This window comes from Octodon degus, unplaced genomic scaffold (assembly GCF_000260255.1).
Source record: "Octodon degus isolate 3935 unplaced genomic scaffold, OctDeg1.0 scaffold00093, whole genome shotgun sequence".
NCBI lineage: Eukaryota > Metazoa > Chordata > Mammalia > Rodentia > Octodontidae > Octodon > Octodon degus.
In genome coordinates, this window is record NW_004524669.1 from 4,443,781 (window position 1) to 4,450,151 (window position 6,371).

At 44.4% G+C, this 6,371-nt stretch overlaps 1 pseudogene; it reads left to right on the forward strand.

The window, feature by feature from the left end:
- Positions 1–2,146: 2,146 nt before the first annotated feature.
- On the forward strand, positions 2,147–5,436 carry LOC101583683 (annotated as a pseudogene).
- The last annotated feature ends 935 nt before the right edge of the window (positions 5,437–6,371 follow it).

Consider the following 6,371-nt stretch of genomic DNA (forward strand, 5'->3'; position numbering starts at 1 on the left):
TTCTTCTTTCTTCATTACTTCCTTTTTTTTTCTTCCAGTATTGGGGACTGAAACCAGCGTGTTCAACCACTGAGTTACATCTTTAGTTTTGCTTTCACTTTTAAATTTTGACACAACTTCCTCTCATTAAGTTGCTCAGGCTGACCTTATTATAATTTTCCTGCTTCTGTCTTCGAGGTAGCTGCAATTACAGGGATGCACCACCATGGTCGGCTCCCACAAATCATTTCTAGGGAAACTATTCAAGACAGTCAGGCAAATAAAAATTAAATTTGGAAATCATAGGTACAAACCCATCCTCTGGGTGTGGGGTTGCTTGCCTGTACTCCTAGACTGGAGAGGCTAGAGTGGGAGGATTGCCTCTGCCTCAGGTTTGATGATAAACAATTTTAAACTATAATAGATTGTGAAGGACTTTTAAAAACAATGACAAAGAAGACAAGTCTTTTGTAATAGGTTAGAACTGAAATTACAGATTATTTCAATCAGATCCAGAATGGGGGATGAGTGCCAAGGAGATAGCTCAGTGGACTAAATGACTACTTAGGCAAGTGCAGGGACCAGGGTTCAATCCCTGGCACCACATATCATGCTGGTTCTGCCCCTGGGCGCATTGAGCTGGCCACAGAGTCTGGGTGTGGTGGCGCATTCCTGTAATCCCAGTGCTGGGGAGGCTGAAAACAGGAGGATCACTACAAGTCCTAGCTGTGTAGTGGGACCTTGTACCAAATACATGAAAAGATGAAGAATGTGGGATGGAGGTAGTTGTGGAATAGAGAGAAAAGGGGATAAGAATGGGGAAATAAAATTGCTGTATGTCTAATTCAAGTTTTGAGGGGACACATTACTATACTCTTTTCATGGTGAAGTCTGGGTTCAAATTCAACTTGAAAAATGAAAGTAGCAAGAAAAAAAAAATAAAAGTAGCTATTAGTAAATCTGAGTGAGAAAAGCTCTTAAATACCAGAGAGGGAAATCACAAGTAGATACCCCAGGATGGGTAGAGAGGGGCGTTTAGGAAGCAGAGGGACAACTTTCATCCTCGCACCATATGCTTTAAGTTTTGAATTCTTTTTAACAATGACACTGCATTGATTAATTGCCTTTATAATTAAAAGCAATGTTAGAAACACTGAAAAGGAAAAAGATGTGAGACAATGCCATGAGCGACAAGTGAGAAACTGCTTCCCACCGTCTCTTCCTTTCCTTCTCCCTAGCATAATTTCTCCTACTTCTTTTCAGAAACAGCAAATGACTGTCACTAGGGAAAAGGGCTGCAATGGTATGCAGATAACCGTGAGGCCCTGAGGTAAAATCTGAGAGCATATGACATAAATAAAGATGGCTATCTGTGTGCTCACAAGTACTTATTTGTTGGAGAAAGGAGATGTTCTGGCATGCCCCAGCGGGGATTTGTTGTTCTCATCTTGTAAAAATTGGGCTCTGGGATGAGGTTCCGAAAAGGCCAGATTGGAAGCCAACAGAGAACCAGCCCACTGATAAAATCTCCGGGTTCCAAGTTGAGGTGCCTGAGTTTTAGTGACATCTGTCATTATGAGCTATGAGTCTTGGTGCAGGTTGCTCATTCTTTCTGAGATTAATTTTTTTGAGCTCAGAAATACAGTGCTACTGCACATGGCCAGCATCTTCTGAATGTCTTTGGATTAAAGGATGCGTAAATTGGGGCTGGGGAGGCGGCTCAGGGCAGAAGCTCCTTCCTGCAAGTGCAAAGACCTGGGCTTAATCCCTGGTACTGCGTGCTGCACCAGCCCAGAACCGTGCGCTGCGCTAGCCACTGAAACTGGCTGCGGTGGCGCAAGCCTGTAATCCCAGTGCTGGGGAACTGAGAAACAGAAGGATCACTACGAGTCCAAACTGCATAGTGAGACCCTGTGCCAAATACATAAGAAAAAGATTAAAAAAAAAATATATATATATATATTTTAAAAAAGTGCATAAATTAATGAGTGAGAGGACACTTGTTCAGGATCACGCTGGTGGGGGCTGTCCTGACGCAGCGTGCCCCCTGGCTGGCTTAGCGTGTGGTGGGATGTGTCTCTCAGTGCTGCCCTCGGCCACGGGCCTCAGCACTCTGCACACCCCACCGAGGTCATGCCCCTGGTCATCCTTGGGGCCCAACACCAGCATGCGGGCCACTGCATCCACCCAGCCGCTGGCCAGCAGGCTCATGTTCTCCCCAGCAGCCACCATGACATGCTTGGTAGGCAAGCATCCTGTTGGCAATTAAAAAAAAAAACCAACTTGTATTAGTTGTATTAGTGTCTGTTAATTTAATAAACCAACTTGTATTAGTGTCTGTTAATTTTACAAAATAGTGGGTTTCAGTGTGGCATTTTCTGTATGCGCATAACATGTTGATCAGATCTACCCTCTTGATTACCGCCCTACCCTCCTCATTGCCTTATTCTCTTCCTCTTATCCAACAACAATTTCCCTTCTACAATAATTTCCCTTCTACTTTCATGTCATCTTTTTAAGATTCCACATGTTGGGCAGATATTTATCTTTCTGGATGTTGTTTATTTTGGTCAACAGATAATCCCTAGGCCTCTCCATTTTTTTATATTGTCTAAAAAGAATACAAAATAGTAAACAACAACAATAACATAAAAACATTAGAAACGATACAGAACTCCACCAAATAAAATAGGAAGTCGACAATGGTTTCTGTATTGCATAATGTCGTCCTCAAATTAGTTGTTCAGATTACCAGATGGAAGCATGCAAAATTGGCTTAAAAAAAGTTTGAAGGAATTAAAAAGGCCAAGAAAAAAAATTTAAGCATTAACTGCTCTCCTCTGTAAATCAGCAGAAATGAGCAGTACAATTATTCAAGCCATCCTGCATGCGTACATAAATATATCTCTCCCTGGCTCCTGTCCTTTTCCTCATCCCAGTTGCTCCTTCCCTTTGAACAGATTCTTTTCCTTTTGCAGTTGCTACTGTTTTTCAGATTTTACAGAAGTATTCGTTCACTTATTTGGTACAGGGTCTCACTATGCAGCTCGGACTCGTAGTGGTCCTCCTGTCTCAGCTTCCCGAGACTGGGATTATAGGTGTGCATCACCACACCTGGTTTCAGCAGCCAGCATGGCACAGGGTGGGCACAGTGGTCAGCATGGCACAGGGTGGGTATATGTTTAATGCATGGAGGACTGAACCTGGGTCCTTGGGCTTGCCAGCCTGGCACTTAGACTGCCGAGCTATCTCCCCAGCCTGTATCTTTTGATTTTATTTACTCTTCCAGGTTCTTTTTTTTAAACATTTATTTATTATTTGTGTGTGTGTGTGTGTGTGTGTGTGTGTGTGTGTGGCCAGCTCAGCCCACCAGGGGGCAGGGCCGGCTGGCATGTGGTGCTGGGGGATCGAACCGCGGTCTCTGTGCTTTGCCAAGCTTGTTCCAAGTAGGTGCTTTAGATCACTGAGCCATCTCACCAGCCCCCTCTTCCAGGTTCTTAAACTAGTGAGTCAATATGATTTTTGCACATGCCAGCCTGATTTATTTCACTGATGAGCATGGTCTCTGGTTGCATCCACTTACCTACGAAAGCCTCGAATTTATCATTTTTTTTTATAGCTGAGTAATACTCCATCGTGTAAAAATACCACATTTTTTTTTAACCACATCTTTTTCATCCATGCCAAGAGTGATGGGTATTTGCGTTGTTTCCAAGATTTAACTATGACACATTGCACTGCTACAAACATTATATCCATTTTCTTGCAAATTTGTTCTTTGTTATGACCAAACAATGCTCCCGTGTGTGCATATCCGTACAGCACTTTTTCTTATGGATTCATTTGTTGATGGGCACCTAGGCTGGCTCCACATGCGGGCTGTCATGAATTGCTCCTCAGTAATGATCTCTATTACATTGACTTTAATTCCTTCAGACATATGGTGGCGTAGCTGTGTAAAATGGTAGCACTATCTAGTGTTTTTGAGGAAACTCCAGCATCCATGCTAATTTACACTAATTTTATGTTCCTACCAAAGGAGTAGGGGGCCTGCCCCTTAGCTCAGTTCTTTAAGTGGCTGCTTCAACAAAGCAGTCAGGCTCAGGTTGCTGTGGTTTGATCCCCACAACACAAGACAGCCAGTCATGCCTTGAAGGCATTTGGCGCAAAAAAAAAAAAAAAAAAAAAAAAAAAAAAAAAAAAACCAAAACACTTCTGCCATTTTAGGAGCCTGGGCCTAGCTCAGTCCTTTAAGTGGCTGCTTCCACAAAGCTGTCATCCTCAGGTGGCTGGAGTTCGAACCTCACAACTCTCCCGCTGGCCCACATGCCCTGAACACATGCGAGAACAAAAGAAAAAAAAAAAATCCTTATGGAGACCTGTAGCGGCGGTCTCGCCGTGGTCTTCTCCACCCGCACCAGTTTTCTGGGAAAGAGGACCGAAGAAGGAAGTTAAGATGGTTTCATCCTAGTCTTGAAAAGAGGCTGTTACACACCTTTGCGAAGGAGTGGAAGAAGTGCAGTGAAGAGGATAAGGTGTTAGAACCACAAGAGAATGGCTTGATTGACCTACCAGATTATGAACATATAGAAGACGAAACTTTTCCTCCATTTCCACCTCCAGCTTCTCCACAGCAAGATGGTGAAGGAGCTGAACTCAGTGAAGAGTCAGAGAACAGAGAACCTGTTCCTGTCCCTCCAAAGAGAACAGTTAAAAGGAACATCCCCAGGCTGGACGCTCAGAGATTAATTTCAGAGAGGGGCCTTCCAGCCTTAAGGCATGTGTTTGACAAGACAAAATTCAAAGGTAAAGGGCATGAGGCTGAGGACTTGAAGACACTCATCAGACACATGGAGCACTGGGCACATAGACTATTCCCTAAACTGCAATTTGAGGATTTTATCAACAGAGTTGAGTGCTTGGGAAATAAAAAGGAAGTTCAGACTTGTTTAAAACGAATTCGACTTGATCTCCCTATTGTACATGAAGATTTTGTTAGCAATAATGATGAAGCAGGGGAAAAGAATGGCCTTGATGTAACCGCTGCTGAATTTGATCCCCTCCTGACAAATTCAGCGGAGGGTGAGCAGCTCACTCCTGAGCCACGGAGGAGCCTCACGGAGGAGCAGCAAGAGAGAATGGAGAGGAACAGACGGCTGGCCCTGGGGAGGAGGCAGGCGAAGCTGCTGGGCAGCAGCCAGGGCGCAGAGGACAGTGTGTCTGTGGACGCAGCGGGCACACAGGCGGTTGAGGTGCAGGCTGGAGAGGAGCAGTGAACCAAGGTGGGTCCACAGCCCATGTGGCCAGTCCTGTCGGTGCTCCAAGTGGAGAGGAAGGAAGTGAGAGGAGCCACCACTGGACCTGTCTTTCCAACGTACAACTCCAGGCTGGGCATGGTGGTGCTCATCTGTAACCCTGGCATTGGGGAGGCTGAGGCAGGAAGATCACTGTGAGTTTGAGGCCAGCCTGGGCTACATAGTGTGTTCAAGGCCATCATGAACTCCATAGCAAGACCCTGTCTCAAAACACCAAAATAACAAAATGTAGAGCTCCGTGCTGCACGGTTGCGGAGGGCATTAGGGCCTCCACCGAGCATCAACTTGACATTCTACACGCTTGCCATTTGTATTTTGTTTACTCTGTAGGAAAATTCTTAGGTGGTAGAATACATGCAAAATCCTAATTAAAGTCGTGTTTATTTATGTTTGTCCCTTATTGACTTAGTTCAGCCTGTTTGTCATCTGGAGTGCTATTGTTATACAGCTGTGACCTCATGAATGATTAACAGTGAATAAGCTGCGCTCTTGCTGCTGTTGCCGCCGCCAGTGGACACTGAATGGCTGTGCTGACGAAATGGGGTCATGTTGAAGATGTAAATATGTTCTGACCATTAATGTCTTTTTAAAATAAAAATGATTTAAAAAAAAAAAACAAAGGAGTAGAAGTGTTCCTGTCCCCCCAGCAATTATTGTTTTCTGTATTCTTTCCCCCCCTCCTTTGGTCTTTTTTAAAGAGGATGTCACTACCCAGCTCAGGCTGGCCTTGAGCCCACCTTGTGAGACCAGGCTGATCTCACAACAGTCCTCCTGCCTCAGCCTTCCAAGTGCTAGGATTACGGGTGTGCACTACACCCAGCATTGTTTTCTGTATTCTCCATGACAGTCATCCTGACTGAGGTGAAATGCCATCTTAATGTAGTTTTAATTAGAATTTCCCTAAATGGTTCGATGTTTTTTATTTTACTTTCAATTTTTTAAAAAAATGTATTTTAGTACAGGGTCTCCAGGGTCTCACTGTACAGATTGGACTCATAGTGATCCTCCTGTTTTCAGCCTCCCAAGCGCTGGGATTACAGGCGTGCGCCACCACACCCAGTCTCAATCACCATTTCA